Source organism: Schistocerca cancellata, chromosome 1, assembly GCF_023864275.1.
Source record: "Schistocerca cancellata isolate TAMUIC-IGC-003103 chromosome 1, iqSchCanc2.1, whole genome shotgun sequence".
NCBI classification, from domain to species: domain Eukaryota; kingdom Metazoa; phylum Arthropoda; class Insecta; order Orthoptera; family Acrididae; genus Schistocerca; species Schistocerca cancellata.
Window position 1 is genome coordinate 969,203,690 of NC_064626.1, and position 19,096 is coordinate 969,222,785.

At 43.6% G+C, this 19,096-nt stretch overlaps 1 long non-coding RNA gene across 1 annotated transcript; it reads left to right on the plus strand.

Annotated features, from left to right (window-relative positions):
• Positions 1 to 547: 547 nt before the first annotated feature.
• On the plus strand, positions 548 to 17,118 carry LOC126162802 (uncharacterized). Its single transcript, XR_007535118.1, has 3 exons — positions 548 to 568; positions 9,997 to 10,076; positions 16,994 to 17,118. It is a non-coding gene; the product is annotated as an uncharacterized LOC126162802 (long non-coding RNA).
• The last annotated feature ends 1,978 nt before the right edge of the window (positions 17,119 to 19,096 follow it).

Sequence of the window (19,096 nt, forward strand, 5' to 3'; positions counted from 1 at the left end):
TCCAAGAAAGCAGAATTCATAGAATTTAATATTTTCAATAACACCAGCTTCGTACACTGACATGTTGATTACTTAATTCCGGTTATGTCTCACTCGTAGAAGCGAAATTCCTTCGCTTGATCTGCTTCGTAGTCCCAGGTTGTTGATGTTACGACCGTACCCGTGTACAGAGGGGGCCAGTGGAGATGAGCGTAGTACCGGTTCGCAGGAGGCGGTTGTGCTGGCGCCGTGCTGGCCGTCCCCCGGCTCCTCTGACGCGTCGGCGCCGCTGCTGGCGCCCGCGACAGCCACAGCCGCCCCCGGCGGGCCGCCCCCCGGCGCCGCCGCCCTGGGCTCTGCGGCGGCCTCCCCGCGGCTGCAGGACGCCGAGACGCAGACGGCGGCGCCCCTGCTGCCGCTGCCGCTGCCACTGCCCCTGCCTCTGGCGACGGCTGCAGCCGCCCCCGCGCCTGCCCCTGGCACCGCCGCCGCAGCTGCCGCCTTGGGCCAGCAGCACAAGGAGAGCACCGTGTAGCGGAACCAGGCGCACCGCATGCGCTGCCAAACACTCCGTCCTACGATGACACTGGTAGGCCTCGGGCACCGCTATTAGCCGCAGTTATTTTGAGTCATCAGTCTACTGGCTTGATACGGCCCAGCACGAATTCCTCGAATTCCTTTCCTTTGCCAACCTTTCCATCTCAGAGTTACACTTGCATAGTACGTGCCCAATTCTTTCCTACGTATGTTCCAATCTCTATCTTTCTGTACAGTTTTTGCTCTACAGCCGGCCGGTGTGGCCGAGTGGTTCTAGGCGCTTCACTCTGGAACCGCACGACCGCTACGGTCGCAGGTTCGAATCCTGCCTCGGGCATGGATATGTGTGATGTCCTTAGGTTAGTTAGGTTTAAGTAGTTCTAAGTTCTAGGGGACTGATGACCTCCGATGTTAAGTCCCATAGTGCTCAGAGCCATTTGAACCCTTTACAGCTACTTCTAGTATCATGGACTCCCTACTATTCTGTCCCTTCTTCATGTCAGTGTTTTCCTTATATTTCTTTCCTCACCGATTCTGCGGAGAACCTCCTCATTGCATACCTTATCAGCCCAACTAATTTTCAACATTCTTTTCTAGCAACACATCTCAAATGTTTCGAATCTCTTCTGTTCCGCTTTTCCCAGAGCCCATGTTTCACTACCACACCACGCCATGCTCGAAACGAACATTCTCAGCAATTTTTCTTTAAAATTAAGGCGATGTTTGATAATAGTATACATCTCTCGGGCAGAAATGCCCTTTTGTCCAGTGCTAGTCTGCTTTTTATATCTTCCTTTCTCCGTCCGTCATGAGTTATTTTGTTGCCTATATTACACAATTCCTTAAGTTCATCTATTTCGTGATCGTGAATCCTGATTTTAAGTGTCTCGATATTCTCATTTCTGCTACTTCTCAGTACGTTCGTCTTTCTTCGATTTACTCTCAATGCATACTCAATACTCGTCAGACTGTTCATTCCTTTCAACAGGTTTTCTAATTCTTCTTCTTTTTTGCTGAGGATAGCAATGTCACCAGCGAATCTTGTCACTGAATTCATTTCGGTAAAAACTTGTTAAAAAGCTGCAAGCTTTCAGCTACGATCAGTTCACATGTGCACAAAAATACTTACCGAACATCCCACTTACCGTGGAATTATCCTACACGCAATCATCAGATATACGTATTTTATACGAGGGTGTGCTGAAAATAATGCCTCCGACTTTTTTATTCTTCATCTCTACATGTTTGCATCCCCCTGCTGCTGTAGTGCTTTGAATTGCACCGTCTAACATTGCGGTGTTGTACGTAACTTTGAGAGCTTCGAATTCCAAGTTCGTCCACACATAGAGCACCCTTTCCTTCAGAGTGACAATGCCAGACCACTTACGACTACTGCGACATCTGTAATAACCCTACCGACGCCTTGGGTTCACTGCCGTTGGTCATCCACCATAACGTTCAGACTTGGATCTGACTTTCGTCTGTATCCATAACTTCAAGAACATCTTCGATGTCTTCCCTTTGATTGTGATGAAACGGTACAAGCAGATGCTACGTTGCAGCTCCGTCAACAACCTGGTTTCTCGTTGCGGGAAATTTCTTCGTTGCCAGGGTCACTACGTCGAGAAATATATTATGCACACTCAAGAATAAAAATATAGATGGTAATAACGTTTGTTTTGTTTAAAAACCTTTAAGAGTTTTCATGTAAGAAATTCGGGGGCATTACTTTTCAACACCCCCTCGTACACTACACAGAGTGGTCAAGCAGAGTAATTGGAATTTCGGTTAAATCATTATATTTTCTACAGGAGGTAGCAATTTTGATATCTCTCGGTGATGACGTGGTGATGAGGTATTGAAGAATAATCAGTGTCCTGATCAAAAATGTTGCCTGTCATCTGTCAATTGTTTATGTGAATGACTTAGTCAACAGCTCGCAAAGCGAAGCATCTGAATGTATTGAACTATGTCCACGTATATCAGTCGAATCTCTTGTTCGCTGTCTACCAAACCATACAAACCTTTTAGATCTCTGTTTATCTCATCCTCGTAATACACATTTGTGGAAAAAACAGAAAAAAACGAAAAATCTATTATAAATGTGTTTGCCTCTGTAAGTTACGAAATAATAGGCGACGGAAATATTTATTGCGGTAGGTCACCATAAGAAACATTACACTGTCTGCGGAGCTATGAACATAGTTTTGTGTGTTATTATCCAAAGAGTTACAGGAAAAAGATACCATTTCTTAAATAGAACAATAATTGTTTCTATCATGAACTGGAATCAGTAGCACCAGCAGTGTATACATCAATTTAAATTACATTCCTATAACTTTTAATTTGGGAGCTACAACCCTTCAAAGTTTCAGGGGCAGATACCACACACTCTACCAATAACGCAATGCGCCTTATAAATGTGGTGCGGCCGAGTTGTAACGTCGCAGGTGTCACGGTGCGAGGAGCTTCTTCGATGTGCTTTTAGACTGCCGAGTGTCGCCGCACACGGTCGTATACCCGACAGTTGGAGCCACACAAACAAATGGGGCTCAATGTACCACAGTTACCGACATCGGATGAAGATGGCATACACGAACAACTAGTACGTTGACATATTGCTGATGCTCGGCGAGTGAAGACACGATGCCACTGAAGCAGCCATGGCGTACGCCGTGAGATATCCTAGACGAAGAGCTCCGGCAGCCATTACGTACCGAACAACGATTTCGGGAAACAGGCAACTTGGTAATGCGCCGCAGTAACAGACGAAGAACTGCAAGAAGTGAGGAGACGGAGGTGTTTGTTTTAGCTGCAGTACACCGCGATCCTCATGTCAGCTTACGGGCCGTTGCTGAAGTCGTTGGTGTCAGTCTCTCATATGTGTGGCATGTAGTATACGGCCATAGGTTTCACCCTTACCGCCTGTCACTGACCCAGGAGCTGCATGGGAACGATTTCCGTGCAAGAGCTACATTCTGTGAATGGGCCGTGCGTAATTTCATGCTGGAGTCTTTGCATGGTGTTATGTTCTCTGATCAGTCCACGTTCACAGATTATGGTGCAGTGAATTGCCATAATGTGCCCTACTGGGCCGCAGACAATCCTTATTGGGTACGACCTGTCGACCGTCAACGTAGGTGGTCTATTACTGTATGGTGCGGAATCCTTGAGGATGGAATCATCGGTCCACACTACTTCCCAGGTGAGTTATATCGCGCGATAATAGTCGACAGTTTGGGTGGTCTCCTTGAACATGTGTGTCTACAAATTAGAGTCCATATGTACACTCCTGGAAATGGAAAAAAGAACACATTGACACCGGTGTGTCAGACCCACCATACTTGCTCCGAACACTGCGAGAGGGCTGTACAAGCAATGATCACACGCACGGCACAGCGGACACACCAGGAACCGCGGTGTTGGCCGTCGAATGGCGCTAGCTGCGCAGCATTTGTGCACCGCCGCCGTCAGTGTCAGCCAGTTTGCCGTGGCATACGGAGCTCCATCGCAGTCTTTAACACTGGTAGCATGCCGCGACAGCGTGGACGTGAACCGTATGTGCAGTTGACGGACTTTGAGCAAGGGCGTATAGTGGGCATGTGGGAGGCCGGGTGGACGTACCACCGAATTGCTCAACACGTGGGGCGTGAGGTCTCCACAATACATCGATGTTGTCGCCAGTGGTCGGCGGAAGGTGCACATGCCCGTCGACCTGGGACCGGACCGCAGCGACGCACGGATGCACGCCAAGACCGTAGGATCCTACGCAGTGCCGTAGGGGACCGCACCGCCACTTCCCAGCAAATTAGGGACACTGTTGCTCCTGGGGTATCGGCGAGGACCATTCGCAACTGTCTCCATGAAGCTGGGCTACGGTCCCGCACACCGTTGGGCCGTCTTCCGCTCACACCCCAACATCGTGCAGCCCGCCTCCAGTGGTGTCGCGACAGGCGTGAATGGAGGGACGAATGGAGACGTGTCGTCTTCAGCGATGAGAGTCGCTTCTGCCTTGGTGCCAATGATGGTCGTATGCGTGTTTGGCGCCGTGCAGGTGAGCGCCACAATCAGGACTGCATACGACCGAGGCACACAGGGCCTACACCCGGCATCATGGTGTGGGGAGCGATCTCCTACACTGGCCGTACACCACTGGTGATCGTCGAGGGGACACTGAATAGTGCACGGTACATCCAAACCGACATCGAACCCATCGTTCTACCATTCCTAGACCGGCAAGGGAACTTGCTGTTCCAACAGGACAATGCACGTCCGCATGTATCCCGTGCCACCCAACGTGCTCTAGAAGGTGTAAGTCGACTACACTGGCCAGCAAGATCTCCGGATCTGTCCCCCATTGAGCATGTTTGGGACTGGATGAAGCGTCGTCTCACGCGGTCTGCACGTCCAGCACGAACGCTGGTCCAACTGAGGCGCCAGGTGGAAATGGCATGGCAAGCGGTTCCACAGGACTACATCCAGCATCTCCACAATCGTCTCCATGGGAGAATAGCAGCCTGCATTGCTGCGAAAGGTGGATATACACTGTACTAGTGCCGACATTGTGCATGCTCTGTTGCCTGTGTCTATGTGCCTGTGGTTCTGTCAGTGTGATCATGTGATGTATCTATCCCCAGGAATGTGTCAATAAAGTTTCCCCTTCCTGGGACAATGAATTCATGGTGTTCTTATTTCAATTTCCAGGAGTGTAGATACAGCACGATGGTCACCCAGCCCATTCTGCGCGTGCTGTTGTGGAAGAACTAAACAACAGGTTTGCTGGAAGTTGGTTGGGGCGTCATGGTCCTCATTCATGGCCCGAAAAGACTCCCGATTTAACACCATTAGATTTATTTTTGTGGGGATGTCTAAAGGATCGTGTTGATATCACTGAGACCGCATCCCCAGATGATCTAAAACGGCTCATCGAGGACGCATGTTGCTCCGTGACACCGGCGATGTTACATCTCGTCCGCAGATACTTTAGAAGGCGCATAACATTGTGCAGTCAGGAACATGGACACACATTTGAACATCTCACTTAAATCATTTCTCACCGCCAGAACATCCATCACCCACCACACAGCCATGTATTATGTACAGCGTGTGGTATCTTCCCCTGAAACTTTGAAGGGCTGTAGCTCCCAAACTAAAAGTGATGGGAATGTAATTTAAATTTATTTATACACAGCTGGTGTTACTGATTCCAGTACATGATACAACTATTGTTGCATTTAAAAAATGTATCTTTTTGCTGTAACTCTTTGGATAATAACACAATAAACTATGTTCATAACTCCGCAGACAGTGTAACGTTTCTGATGGTGACCTACCGCAATAAATATTTTCGTCGACTATTAGTTCGTGACTTACAGAGACAAACAAATTTATTGAAACACCGTGTATGTCAGATATACTCAAAATAATATTTAAATAGTGGCTCATTAGAAAAAGTAAAATATTTCAGATACTTTGGATGTGAAATTGTTAATTTTCAGAACGTTCGGTATGCTAAATGATGAGATTATACCTGTGTCGACAATGTGTAACAGAAAGGCAGATTTTGTTTATAATATTTGAGACATATATCTACATCCATGTGATTACTCAGCAATTCCATTTTAAAGTGCTTGGCAGAAATTGTATAGCACCACTTTCGTGCTATTTCTCATCTCTCGAACAGCACACGGGAAAAATTTAATATCTTAAGCTTTGCGTGCGATGTTAATTTCTTCGTATGTAGGTGACAGCCAAAAAATTTTGGCACTTGGAATAGAAAGGGGGTGACTGAAATTTCATGAAAATAGCTCGCGGCAACTAAAAACGCCTTAGTTTTAACGAGTGCCACTCCAAATGTCTGATAATGTCAGAGAGATACTCTCTCGTATTTCATGATGATACAAAATACCGCCTTCCCTTGAACTTTTTCGATGTTCTCCGTCAGTCTCATCTGGTAGGAAGCCAGTAGCGCACAGGAATACCCCATACGAGGAAGGACAAATACAAGGTCGGCAACATCTTTAGAAGATATGTTGCATCTCCTAGGTGCTTCGCAAGCACTGGGTAAGCCCTGGCTCACCTTCCCCGCAACGTAACCAATTTTTTGCACGGTATCGAAACTTAGATACATCAACGACGATAACGGAGTCCGCCCGACGGATTACAAGACTTCGAGTATGATGTGAACGAGGTCAGCTCCAGTTATTCACTTGGTATGTAGCACAGAAACTTAACCACTACGTGTGCACGCAAATATGAGGCAGTACCTCTTAAAAGATCAGTATGTGTGCAGCCCCTGGCTAGAATTATCACATTCTGCCGAGGTTCTTTTCAACATCAAAAGAGTGATGTCAAAGTGCAGTAAAGTTTTAGAGCATGCATTGTGCCCTACGAAACAGTAATAAAATGACCGGCGCCATTCCAGGGTTAGATGAGTAACATTTCTCGACAGCCCTTTCACACTTTCAGCGTTTAAATATACTACATCGAAGTCACTCTTAAAATCGGGTACGAGTAATTGAGTTCAGAGTTACAGGCTTTACGGTTCGCACAGCAGAGTCATCGCACCTGGTAAAACCGGTATGGAGCCTATGAATATGCTATGGATAATTATGTCCAGAGTCGCCACATCATATGAAAAATTATTTACCAACGTCTGACATTCGGCGTATGGTGTCATATAACTGTGTTTCACATCAGATGTGTTCCAGCAATGGTAAGCAAGAGAGGCATATTCTACTCTTTATGTTATGTCTCTAATCAGTGGTGAAATGTAACATATTTTCATATCTTCGGATAAAATTGTTGTTTTGTATTTTATGAAAATGACGTGATGTTGAAACGCTTAAGTTGATTTTGCCAATAATAAAAAGTGTGGTCAAGACATCACAAAGTTAATTAAATGTAGAATATAGTTTAGTTGTTCTAAGTCTATAAGGTAATGTCCAAACAAGTGGTCTCTCTATTTTATTAGAGCTATACTGAAAAGTTTATCTTATCATGAATAGAATATACACTACTGGCTATTAAAATTGCTACACCAAGAATGAAAGCAGATGATAAACGTGTTTTCATTGGACAAATAAATTATCCTAGAACTGACATGTGATTACATTTTCACGCAATTTAAGTGCATAGATCCTGAGAAATCACTACGCAGAACAATCCCCTCTGGCAGTAATGACGGCCTTGATACGCCTGGGCATTGAGTCAAACAGAGCTTGGATGGTGTGTACAGGTACAGCTGCCCATGCAGCTTCAACACGATACCACAGTTCATCAAGAGTAGTGGCTGGCGTATTGTGACGAGCCAGTTGTTCTTCCACCATTGACCAGACGTTTTCAATTGGTGAGAAGTCTGGAGAATGTGCTGGCCAAGGCAGCAGTCGAACATTTTCTCTATCCAGAAAGGAACGTACAGGACCTGCAACACGCGGTCGTGCATTATCCTGCTGAAATGTAGGGTTTCGCAGGGATCGAATGAAGGATAGAGCCACGGGTCGTACCACATCTGAAATGTAACGTCCACTGTTCAAAGTGCTGTCAATGTGAAAAAGAGGTCACCGAGACGTGTAACCAATGGCACCCCATACCATCATGCCGGGTGATGTGCTAGTATGGCGATGACGAATACACGTTTCCAATGTGCTTTCTCCGCGATGTCACCAAACACGGCTGCGACCATCATGATGCTATAAACATAACCTGGATTCATCCGAAAAAATGACGTTTTGCCATTCGTGCACCCAGGTTCGTCGTTGAGCACACCATCGCAGGCGCTCCTGTCTGTGATGCAGCGTCAAGGGTAACCGCAGCCATGGTCTCGGAGCTGATAGTCCATGCTGCTGCAAACGTCGTCGAACTGTTCGTGCAGATGGTAGTTGTCTCGCAAACGTCCCCATCTGTTGACTCAGGGATAGAGACGTGGCTGCACGATCCGTTACATCCATGCGGATAAGATGCCTGTCATCTCGACTGCTAGTGATACGAGGCCTTTGGGATCCAGCACGGCATTCCATATTACCCTCCTAAACCCACCGATTCCATTTTCTGCTAACAGTCATTAGATCTCGACCAACGCAAGCAGCAATGTCGCAATACGATAAATTGCAATCGCGATAGGCTACAATCCGACCTTTATCAAAGTCGGAAACGTGATGGTACGCATTTCTCCTCCTTACACGAGGCATCACAACAACGTTTCACCAGGCAACGCCGGTCAACTGCTGTTTGTGTATGAGAAATTGGTTGGAAACTCTCCTCATGTCAGCACGTTGTAGGTGTCGCCACCGTCGCCAACCTTTTGTGAATGCTCTGAAAAGCTAATCATTTGCATATCACAGCATCGTCTTCCTGTCGGTTAAATTTCGCGTCTGTAGCACGTCATCTTCGTGGTGTAGAAATTTTAATGGGCAGTATTGTATGTGTGTACGTAATGGGTCAATTTTTCTGCTTGATTCAGCTATCGGCTTAGTATTTCTTCACTGGTTGCTTGTTCGGGTAGTTCCTTGCAACAGAAGAAATTAGTTGCCATTCCACCCCACCAAAAAATGTAGAAATGAAGTTGTGCATACGGCAAATGTCGATAGACTCATCGATCTGAAGTAAGAACTTACGGCTGCTCTTCTATTTTCCCTTTCAAAATGTCTTCGATATCACTGGACGTATCACTAACTCGGCGGCTGATAGTGTTGGCAGAGAGAGTAATTTCAGTAGCCCCTTCCGAACCAAGGACAATTTTTACTATGTCTTTACTAAGGGGCATTAAAAACATTTCTGATTTTGTCTGTGGTTTTACGACGTTTACGTTAAGTTCGAAACATCTACCGACGTAGTTATGAACTTCAATTGTGTTTTTCTTTATTTTGTTCCAACAAGCGCCGAATTTCACATCTTTACGTAACAGATGGGATTATTTTGTCGCTAAATATCGTTTCAGTTCATTAGGAATCATAGCAGCACCTTTTAGATCCCATAGATCAAAGTCTGCTTCGTTAATAAGTGCCCTTAGCAAGTACTAAATGATGAAGTCGTGACGTCAGGTATATAGCAAAAAACCATATGATATACCGATCTTCATGAAAGCGTAATGCAATGTATACGAGTTTTAAAAATTCACTCGCCATGCAAATGTTATCTATTGGTGTTACTTCGTCTGTTAAAGTGTGCAAAATCAGGAACTCACTCTACAAATTTGCAGTATCCTTGTACAAAGGGTAAAAATCGTACATACAACTCCTTTCCCGAAACTAAACTGCGTACATAGTTCAGAAATGTTATCAGATCATTTTATTTGTTGCTCAAGCTGACCGTACAGGCCTATTCCAAAAGGCCGTCGTTGAAACTTTTAAACATGCCATCATTCGTACCTGAACTTTTCTGTTGTCTTTCATAAAAAATATGCAGTATCGTTTTGTGTTCGCGATAGGTAATCAGGGAATGAGCGTGACACCCTCCTGTTGAGCGTGCGTTTTGTTTCAGCACCGGAAGAACGCCCCAGAAGCGGCTCCCGGTGCGGGGCCGCGGCCGTGGCCGGCGGATCGCCGCTGCGCCAATCGCAGGTGAGCTGCAGCCGCCCCGCGCGAGTCCTCACACGACAGCAACACCCGTGCTTTGTCAAGGGCCCTTGCAGAGTACACCCCCTCAGATAGAACGAAAAGTCTTCTCTGTCCGCCGCACAAACATAAAGTTAGTTCCTGACTGGTAAGTTACGGCGTTATCTTCTGTACGAGCTAGTACCACGACAAAAATGTACAGACGGTGCAGAAATTACCACCCGTGCTCCATCATAGTTCTTGGTAATGTGTACGTGATGAGCGCTGGCCTCACTGGTTTCTGTATGTGCCCAAAGATGAAATGACGAAACATCTTGTGTCCAATGTGTTTGCTAAAGGGTGATTTTTGATTGAACAGTTTACAGTGTTAAATTTTAGTAACGTGATTTATGAAACTAATTGATCTGAACCGTGTTCATTAGCAATAAAAGAGCTGCAGTTGGAGTGTACCATTAGCAGTTGGGTGCAGCATTAGCAGTTAAAGTATTAAATATGCAAGATGTATAAATATAAACGAAGTTCACTACCATTGGTTTTATTTGGCGATATATACTATTTTGTACTGCAACCATATACATTTCAGATCCCCATAACAAAAAATATTCTGACCGTATTTATTTTTATCTAATAGGGACAGAAAACTTTTAAAAAAAAAGCGATTGTAAGAATAACGCTCTAAATTAAAAGTCTTCACCAGAAGTATGTTTATTTATTAGTAAACAATAATTGTCAGTAAGTTGTATAATATTTGCCAATCATGATTTTGTAACAACTTCTAGGTGTTTGGGGAATTAAACGTCTACGCCCCCTTGCAACAACAGTGAAAATATCTCCTGCTAAATTCTAATGGATGCTAAAAGCACGAAATACCATAACGTGAAAGTAATAACTGAACTACTTTAATGCGATCCCTGAGGGATTTTACAGTATGTAAGTAGCGACTTATACTCTTCATTTGGTAGCAGATACTTGTTCAGTAATATTTGGAATTTTTCTGATCGTTCGTACGTTTGGCACTTCAGAGAAATAACTTAACAGGTTTCCATCCCCTTATGATGTATATGACATTATCTTATCAAATTGCACAAGAGAGGAAATCAGTTTTACGGAACAACACTCTAAGCATGTTCTCAGAAGTTCCTCAATCTTATTAAATTACAGTTGCCAAAGTGTGTGGCACAGAAGTAGCATTTAGTACATAGTGCAAACCATCACAAAAATAAAATACAAAATGAAAATGTTTCTTTTTTTTCAGAAGTAACCCACAACCATCCATTTCATAATTCTCGTAATATACAGGGTGATTCACCTGGCTCTGCCGATGGGTTTTATGCAACCCACAACGCCTTCAAATACCACGTGCAAAATTTTCATATTCTCTCGCTTGCCACAATCTATTGGTTTGAACTGTAAATTAAAACTGAAGAAAATGCAGAAAGGTGGGAATTTAAGGAGATGGGACCTGGATAAACTGACTAAACCAGAGGTTGTACAGAGTTTCAGGGAGAGCATAAGGGAACAAATGGCAGGAATGAGGGAAAGAAATACAGTAAAAGAAGAATAGGTAACTTTGAGGGATGAAGTAGTGAAGGCAGCAGAGGATCAAGTAGGTAAAAAGACGAGGGCTGGTAGAAATCCTTGGGTAACAGAAGAAATATTGAATTTAATTGATGAAAGGAGAACATATAAAAATGTAGTCAATTAAGCAGGCAAAAAGGAATACAAACATCTCAAAAAAGAGATCTACAGGAAGTGCAAAATGGCTAAGCAGGCATTGCTAGAGGACAAATGTAAGGATGTAGAGGCTTATCTCACTAGGGGTAAGATAGATACTGCCTACAGGAAAATTAGAGAGACCTTTGGAAAAAAGAGAACCACTTGTAAGAATATCAAGAGCCCAGATGGAAACCCAGTTCTAAGCAAAGAAGGGAAAGAAGAAAGGTGGAAGGAGTATATAGAGAGTCTATACAAGGGCGATGTACTTAAGGACAATATTATGGAAATGGAAGAGGATGTAGATGAAGATGAAATGGGAGATATCACACTGCGTGAAGAGTTTGACAGAGCACTGAAAGACCTGAGTCGAAACAAGGCCCGGGGAGTAGACAACATTCCATTGGAACTACTGACGGCCTTGGGAGAGCCAGTCCTGACAAAACTCTACCATCTGGTGAGCAAGATGTATGAGACAGGCGAAATATCCTCAGACTTCAAGAAGAATATAATAATTCCAATCCCAAAGAAAGCAGGTGTTGACAGATGTGAAAATTACCGAACTATCAGTTTAATAAGTCATGGCTGCAAATTACTAACGCGAATTATTTACAGACGAATGGAAAAACTGGTAGAAGCCAACCTTGGGGAAGATCAGTTTGGATTCTGTAGAAATACTGGAACACTCGAGGCAATACTGACCCTACGGCTTGACAATGTTGACTGGAATACTCTGTTTCAAATTTTGAAGGTGGCAGGGGTAAAATGAAGGGAGCGAAAGGCTATTTACAATTTGTATAGAAACCAAATGGCAGTTATAAGAGTTGAGGGCCATGAAAGGGAAGCAGTGATTGGGAAGGGAAAGAGACAGGGTTCTAGCCTCTCCCCGATGTTATTCTATCTGTATATTGAGTAAGCAGTGATGAAAACAAAAGATAAATTCGGAGTAGGAATTAAAATCCATGGAGAAGAAATAAAAACTTTGAGGTTTGCCGATGACATTGTAATTCTGTCAGAGACAGCAAACGATTTGGAAGAGCAGTTGAACGGAATGGATAGTGTCTTGAAGGGAGGATATAAGATGATAATCAACAAAAGCAAAAAGAGGATAATGGAACGTAGTCGAATTAAGTCGGATGATGCTGAGGGAATTAGATTAGGAAAGGATACACTTAAAGTAGTAAAGGAGTTTTGCTATTTGGGGAGCAAAATAACTGATGATGGTCGAAGTAGAGAGGATATAAAATGTAGACTGGCAATGGCAAGGAAAGCGTTTCTGCAGAAGAGAAATTTGATAACATCAAGTATTGATTTAAGTGTCAGGAAGTCGTTTCTGAAAGTATTTGTATGGTGTGTAGCCATGTATATAAGTGAAACATGGACGATAGATAGTTTAGATAAGAAGAGAATAGAAGCTTTCGAAATGTGGTGCTACAGAAGAATGCTGAAGATCAGATGGGTAGATCAAATAACTAATGAGGAGGTGTTGAATAGGATTGGGGAGAAGAGAAGTTTGTGGCACAACTTGACTAGAAGAAGGGATCGGTTGGTAGGACATGTTCTGAGGCATCAAGGGATCACCAGTTTAGTATCGGAGGGCAGCGTGGAGGGTAAAAATCGTAGAGGGAGACCAAGAGATGAATACACCAAGCAGATTTAGAAGGATGTAGGTTGCAGTAGGTACTGGGAGATGAAGAAGCTTGCACAGGATAGAGTAGCATGGAGAGCTGCAACAAACCAGTCTTAGGGCTGAAGACTACAACAACAACAACAACAACAACAACAACTCGCTTGCTACTCGCGAACTATTACTATTACAGAAGAAATGAAGACGACCTTTGTGTAGGAAATTAGATAAAGTTAAATTTTGTTGTGTGAAATGTTTGCGTCAGAGGCCGTAGTTTCTAATTATTAAAGAAAAACGTACTAAAGTAACCATCAAATGTGTGTGTGTGTGTTCTTTTCTTTCTTTTTTTTTTGCATAATTCGAAAGTAGTGGCCTTCAGTGAAAACTTTTCCCAGTACAAACTATAACTACATAAAATTTCCTACAAAAAAGGTGTTTCTCATTTGTTCTGTAAATCTACTAGCTTGCACATAACGAGAGAGAAAATATGAAAATCTCATGTGGAGTTTCTGAAGGCTTTGCAGGTTAAATAAAACCCATCGGTAGGGGAAGCTGATATCACCCTGTGTTACTACCTACAGCAGCTACAGATGATGCTTTACACAGAATGGATTGAGCCTATCCATTTCATCATCTTTTCTCTTGTCTGTTGTATGTCCACCACGAATAAACGTCTTCATATGAGTGTAGAACTTGCACCCAAACTTGTCATTTACCTGTCGGATGTATTCCAATCTCTGTCTTCTACTACAGATTTTACCCTCTGGAACTCCCTCACGTACCGCGGGTTTTATTCTTTGATGTGTTAACACATGTACTATGACCCTGTTCCTTCTTATTGACAATGTTTTCTGCGTGTTCCTCTCTTCATCAATTTTGCAGAAGACGTCATCTTTCCTTATCAGTCCAACTTCCTATGTAGCACCACATTTTCAGACGCTTCGATTTTTTCCCTGTAGTTCAATATTCCATGATTCGCTATCGTACAACGCTGTGTTCCAAACGTACGTTCTCAGATTTTTTTTCCCCTCACATTAAGGCCAATTTTTCATGCTCTGGAATTGTTTTGGCCGGGAGTGCTATCTTTGCCTGTGCTATTTTACTTTTTGGTCCTCCTTCATTGGTTCTTCATTTGTTATTTTGCTTTCAAGGAAGCAGAATTCCTTCATTTCACCTACTCCATGATACTCCAATTTTGATGTTTAATATATTGCGAATCGCATTGGTGGTAATCAGTACTTTAGTCTTTCTGGGAGTTAATCCAGATCCATAGTCTGAGCTCATTACACTGTTCATTTCACTCAATAAGTCCTGCAGTCCTTTCACACTTTTACTGAGGATTCTACAATCTGGTTTGAATTGTCGTTTGGTTGCTGCTTTCCCCACTGATTCTTAGGAATTCCGAATGAACGTACGTATGCCCTCCGCCTTATCGAAATACTAGTCTTCCAAAGCACTGTCTTTCGCAGGAATAGAATGTTTTTCAGTCTTGTCTTCAGGTAGTCCTACCCTGCCCGCATAGACCTTCAGCGTACTGTCTTCACCTATCGGCTGTCTCTTTTACTTGTAAAGGTAGAATTCCTCTTTCAATCGTAATGTTGCTGTCTTTGCTTTTTATGTCACCAAAGGTTGTTTCGACTTTTATGTACAGTGGTTCAGTCCTTCGTTTTTCTATTTCTTTATAGTGTTTTCCGGTGCCCATATCGTCTTCGCTTCCGTGCACTTACCATTTATTTCATTCCTCATTATTGATGTATTCCTGTCTTCTCAGCATATTTGCTCTTCCCTCTTTCCTCATCAGGTGAAGTACTTTTGCTGTCACCGAAGGTTTTCCTGTACCTACATTTGTCCAAGTTATGTGATTGCTCTTTTTACATATGTTCATTCTGCTTCAACTGGTCTGTATACATCATCGCCATTTCTACAGTCTTAGAGAACTCCAAATGCATCTTATCATTCTTTACCACATCAGTGTCATAGTTCTTTATACGTTGATTCCTCCGAACAATTTTCTTAAACCTCAGTACATCATTGCTAAAATTGTTGTCTGAGTCTATATCTGCACAAAGGTACGCCCTAAGATCCATTACGAATGAAAGGAAATTATGACAGTAACAAATGACCAATTGGGGCTGAATGTGGTATCCTGAGCCCTTGTGTTCTCAACGTAAACAACGGTGATCTTCGTTAGGTACCTATGGTATTTACACTTACAAGCTGGTGATCTATCACGTAGCTCATGAAAAGATGATAGTGGTAACGAAAAGAGTAACAGAACAGATGCATAAAGGCCAATGTAGTTAACTCCTGTCTGTTCGTGGAATGAGGAGCATATATCAGGTTCAAACAAGGTCTTATACTCTGTTCCAAATTGTCGTCCGAAGGCCGGGATACGATCGTGTCTTGTACACTGACAGATACGTGACTCACTTGAATACTTTTGCTGGGTACACAAGTAGAAACTAGTACGTTATACTGCACCATGGGTGTTCAACAGAAAAGACACATCGGTTGTGTCCGTGCGTCAACAACACTCTCAGATTGTTATCGACGATCTGGACGACTGTAAAAAAGTTCAGAACAATTTAACCATAATTTAAGCTCTCCCTAGTGAATGATATCCCTTTTTAAATGTGAACAAATTAAAGTAAAATCGTTAACAAAGAGAGATATAACGATTCTGCTATTAGTATCAAAAGCCAATAGCCTCATTTAAATGTTTACAGTTGATAACAAAAATGTATATGAAATTGGGCACTAACGTAAAATCAGTATTAGAACAAACATACATCTTTGAGAAGGTTTTGGGAAAGCGCCGTGTAAGTTCCTTTAACGCCACGTGCAATACGCTATATTAGAGCAAATGGAAAGCTTTGAGAAGGTTTCGGGAAAGCGCCGTGCAGATTCCTTTGACACGCGTACAAGACGCTAGTACGACTATCTCAGAGTACTGGTTCAGCAGTCGTAGCCCTTATCACATAACTATGACAATAGAAAATGCATTAACTCAAAAATGGGTTGTTAGGATCGGAGAATGCAAATCCTCGCAGTATGTAAACAGCAGACTGTGAAGAAAGACGACGTTGCAGGTGAGAAAAACTCTCGAGTATATTCGAGGAAGACAATAAGACATTTCCGCTACCGATACCGCACAGGTCGAGAACAAGTCCCGGGAATAAGCCAAGGATTCGTAGAGGAGTACTGGAGCCGTGTAGTGCAGCTGAACACGGATGTACATTTCCTTTGTCTTGTAGGGACGAAGCTCATAATTTAGCTATAAAGTCAATGAGGTGTCTGGAATAGAAGGACAGAGATAACACTAGCGCAGAAGCTGTTAACAAGAAATGGTTTGATATCGTAGTTTCTAGAGAGGTCAGCAGGCCACGCGAATTTAATTTATCTGCCAGGATATTTCCTGTCCTGTAAGCGTGTAAATGAGCCTCTTGTTTAGCTGCATTGGCGATTTCAGAGGAGCTAATATAACTTGATGATATACTATGTTAGTTATTGCGCATGTACGACGTTGCTTTAGTGGATAAGTGACTTCTTTGGCGAGTGATGGAGCTTCAGTGTTTGTTTGCAGGTACCGCAGATTCGTCTCGCACTCGCAGCGAGGCCGTGGAGTGACTGCCCCAGCGATTCGTAACCTCATGGCCTGCGTCAAAGAAAGGCGATCTTTTTTCCATCGTCTGTGTCTTTATTGTTGACTGTTTGTACTCTTTTAATAAAAGCGGATTTTTTGATCGGCAGTCTGCTATTGTATTTCTTAACAATAACAGTTACGTTTGATTCAGTTACCCTTAATTCTAAGGTAATATATTCGAAAACTGCACCTGGGAACCATACAAGCTACTTGAAACGCTAAATGTTACATTCTAAGAAAGACGAAAAAAAGTAAATAACGAAGCACCACGAAGGAGTTACGCAAATTGGTCACAATTTAATATACACATAGCTGTCCACAGAAAATGCAAAATTTTAAACTTTGTCGGCCGATGGATGAATGTGTGACGTGGCAGCGCAAATATCAGGACACAAGTAACCGGCGAATCGCTCGACATTTGCATAGCAACGATGCCAGTCTTCAGCGATGTTGGCGAGAGTGCATGAACCATGGCCGAATACAGCGTCAAAAACGAAGCGGTCTACCTAGGGAGAAGTCAGGACGTGAGAACTGAGAAGCATTCAGAGCCCTGGATTCATCATTATCAGCGATCCGACGTGCAGTTGGCACTTCAGTGGCCACCGGACAATTAATAGGAGGCTCACAGGAAGAGGGCTGAGCTCACAGCGTTGTTTGCGGCGACTACCATTGATCTCTGTACACCAATAAACATATTTGTAGTGGTAACGGGCAATCTCATTTACTGGAGTAGAACTGTCTTCAGTGATGAGTCCTGCTTTGAACTGAGCCCCGGTGACCAACGAAGTCGTGTCTAGATACGCTCCGGACCGCTGTAGAATGCCAGCCTGACTGCCAACCGCCTTACAGCCCGACAGTCAGGAGTGATTGTCTGGCGTGCCATTTCTTTTCACAGCAAGACTCTTTTGGGGGTCATCCACGGCACCCTTACAGCACAATGGTAAGTCGGTATTCTTGGCTCCGGTTTGTTGCCCTTCGTGGCAAGCCACCCTGGGCTTATATTTCAGCAAGATAATGTCCTCCCGCACAGGGCGAGAGTTTATCCTGCTTATCTTTGTGCGTGCTTGCCAAACCCTGTCTTTGCCAGTAAGCTTGCCGGATCTCTCCCCAGCTGAGAATTTTTGGAGCAGTCGGCTTGGGATTTTGACTAACACGACAATTGGTCAGAATTTGGCACGATATCCCTCACGCGCGCATCCAACCACTCTGTCAACCTGTGCCAAGCTGAATAATAAGGGCATGAGGCGGACCAACTTTTTATTGACCAGCATAATTCATGAAACTGTTTCTCTTGATTAAATCATCCAATTTTTCTGAAACTGTAATCATTTCTTTGCTCGTACATGTACATCGTATCTACCGGATTGCATCCCATTCGGGTAATTCCTCCGTGGTGCATCGTTTAAGCACAGAATTTATTTCTGTATCCTTCACTACTCAGAGAGAGACTACTTGGTTGCTACATCACTATCACAGATACCTGTCCGACTACTGCGCTGCTTCCAGGGGAAGCATCTAGAATTTCAATACTATTCCCTTTGATAACGTTTCTCTACCACACGTTGGAGCCGAGATTTGTGATCTAACTTTCGAGATTTGAGGATGCACCGCAAGGAGAATACCACGGCAGGCTTGTGGTACAAAAGAATACAAAGTTTTCAGATTCGAGGTACGTTTCTGTGGAAGGTTCTAAAATGGCTACTTACACTGTCCAGTCAACTTAATGTGACCACCTGTCAAATGCTTGCATAACCACTTTTTGTAGCGCAGACAACTGCTAGACGTGCAGGAAAAGTATCAGTGAGGTCCTGGGAGGAACTAACAGGGATGTGGAGCCACGCAGAATCAAATTCTCTGGCCACCTACACTATGTTTCTCGCTTGAGTATCCACGTCGTGAACAGTGCGCTAGAAGTGGTCTTACAGATTCTCTATTGGGTTTAAATCGGGACAGTTGGTGGTCAGGGGAATTCGGTAAACTCATCCTGATACACTTCGAACAACTTAAGTACACTAAAAGCTGCCTGACATTTTGCATTGTCCT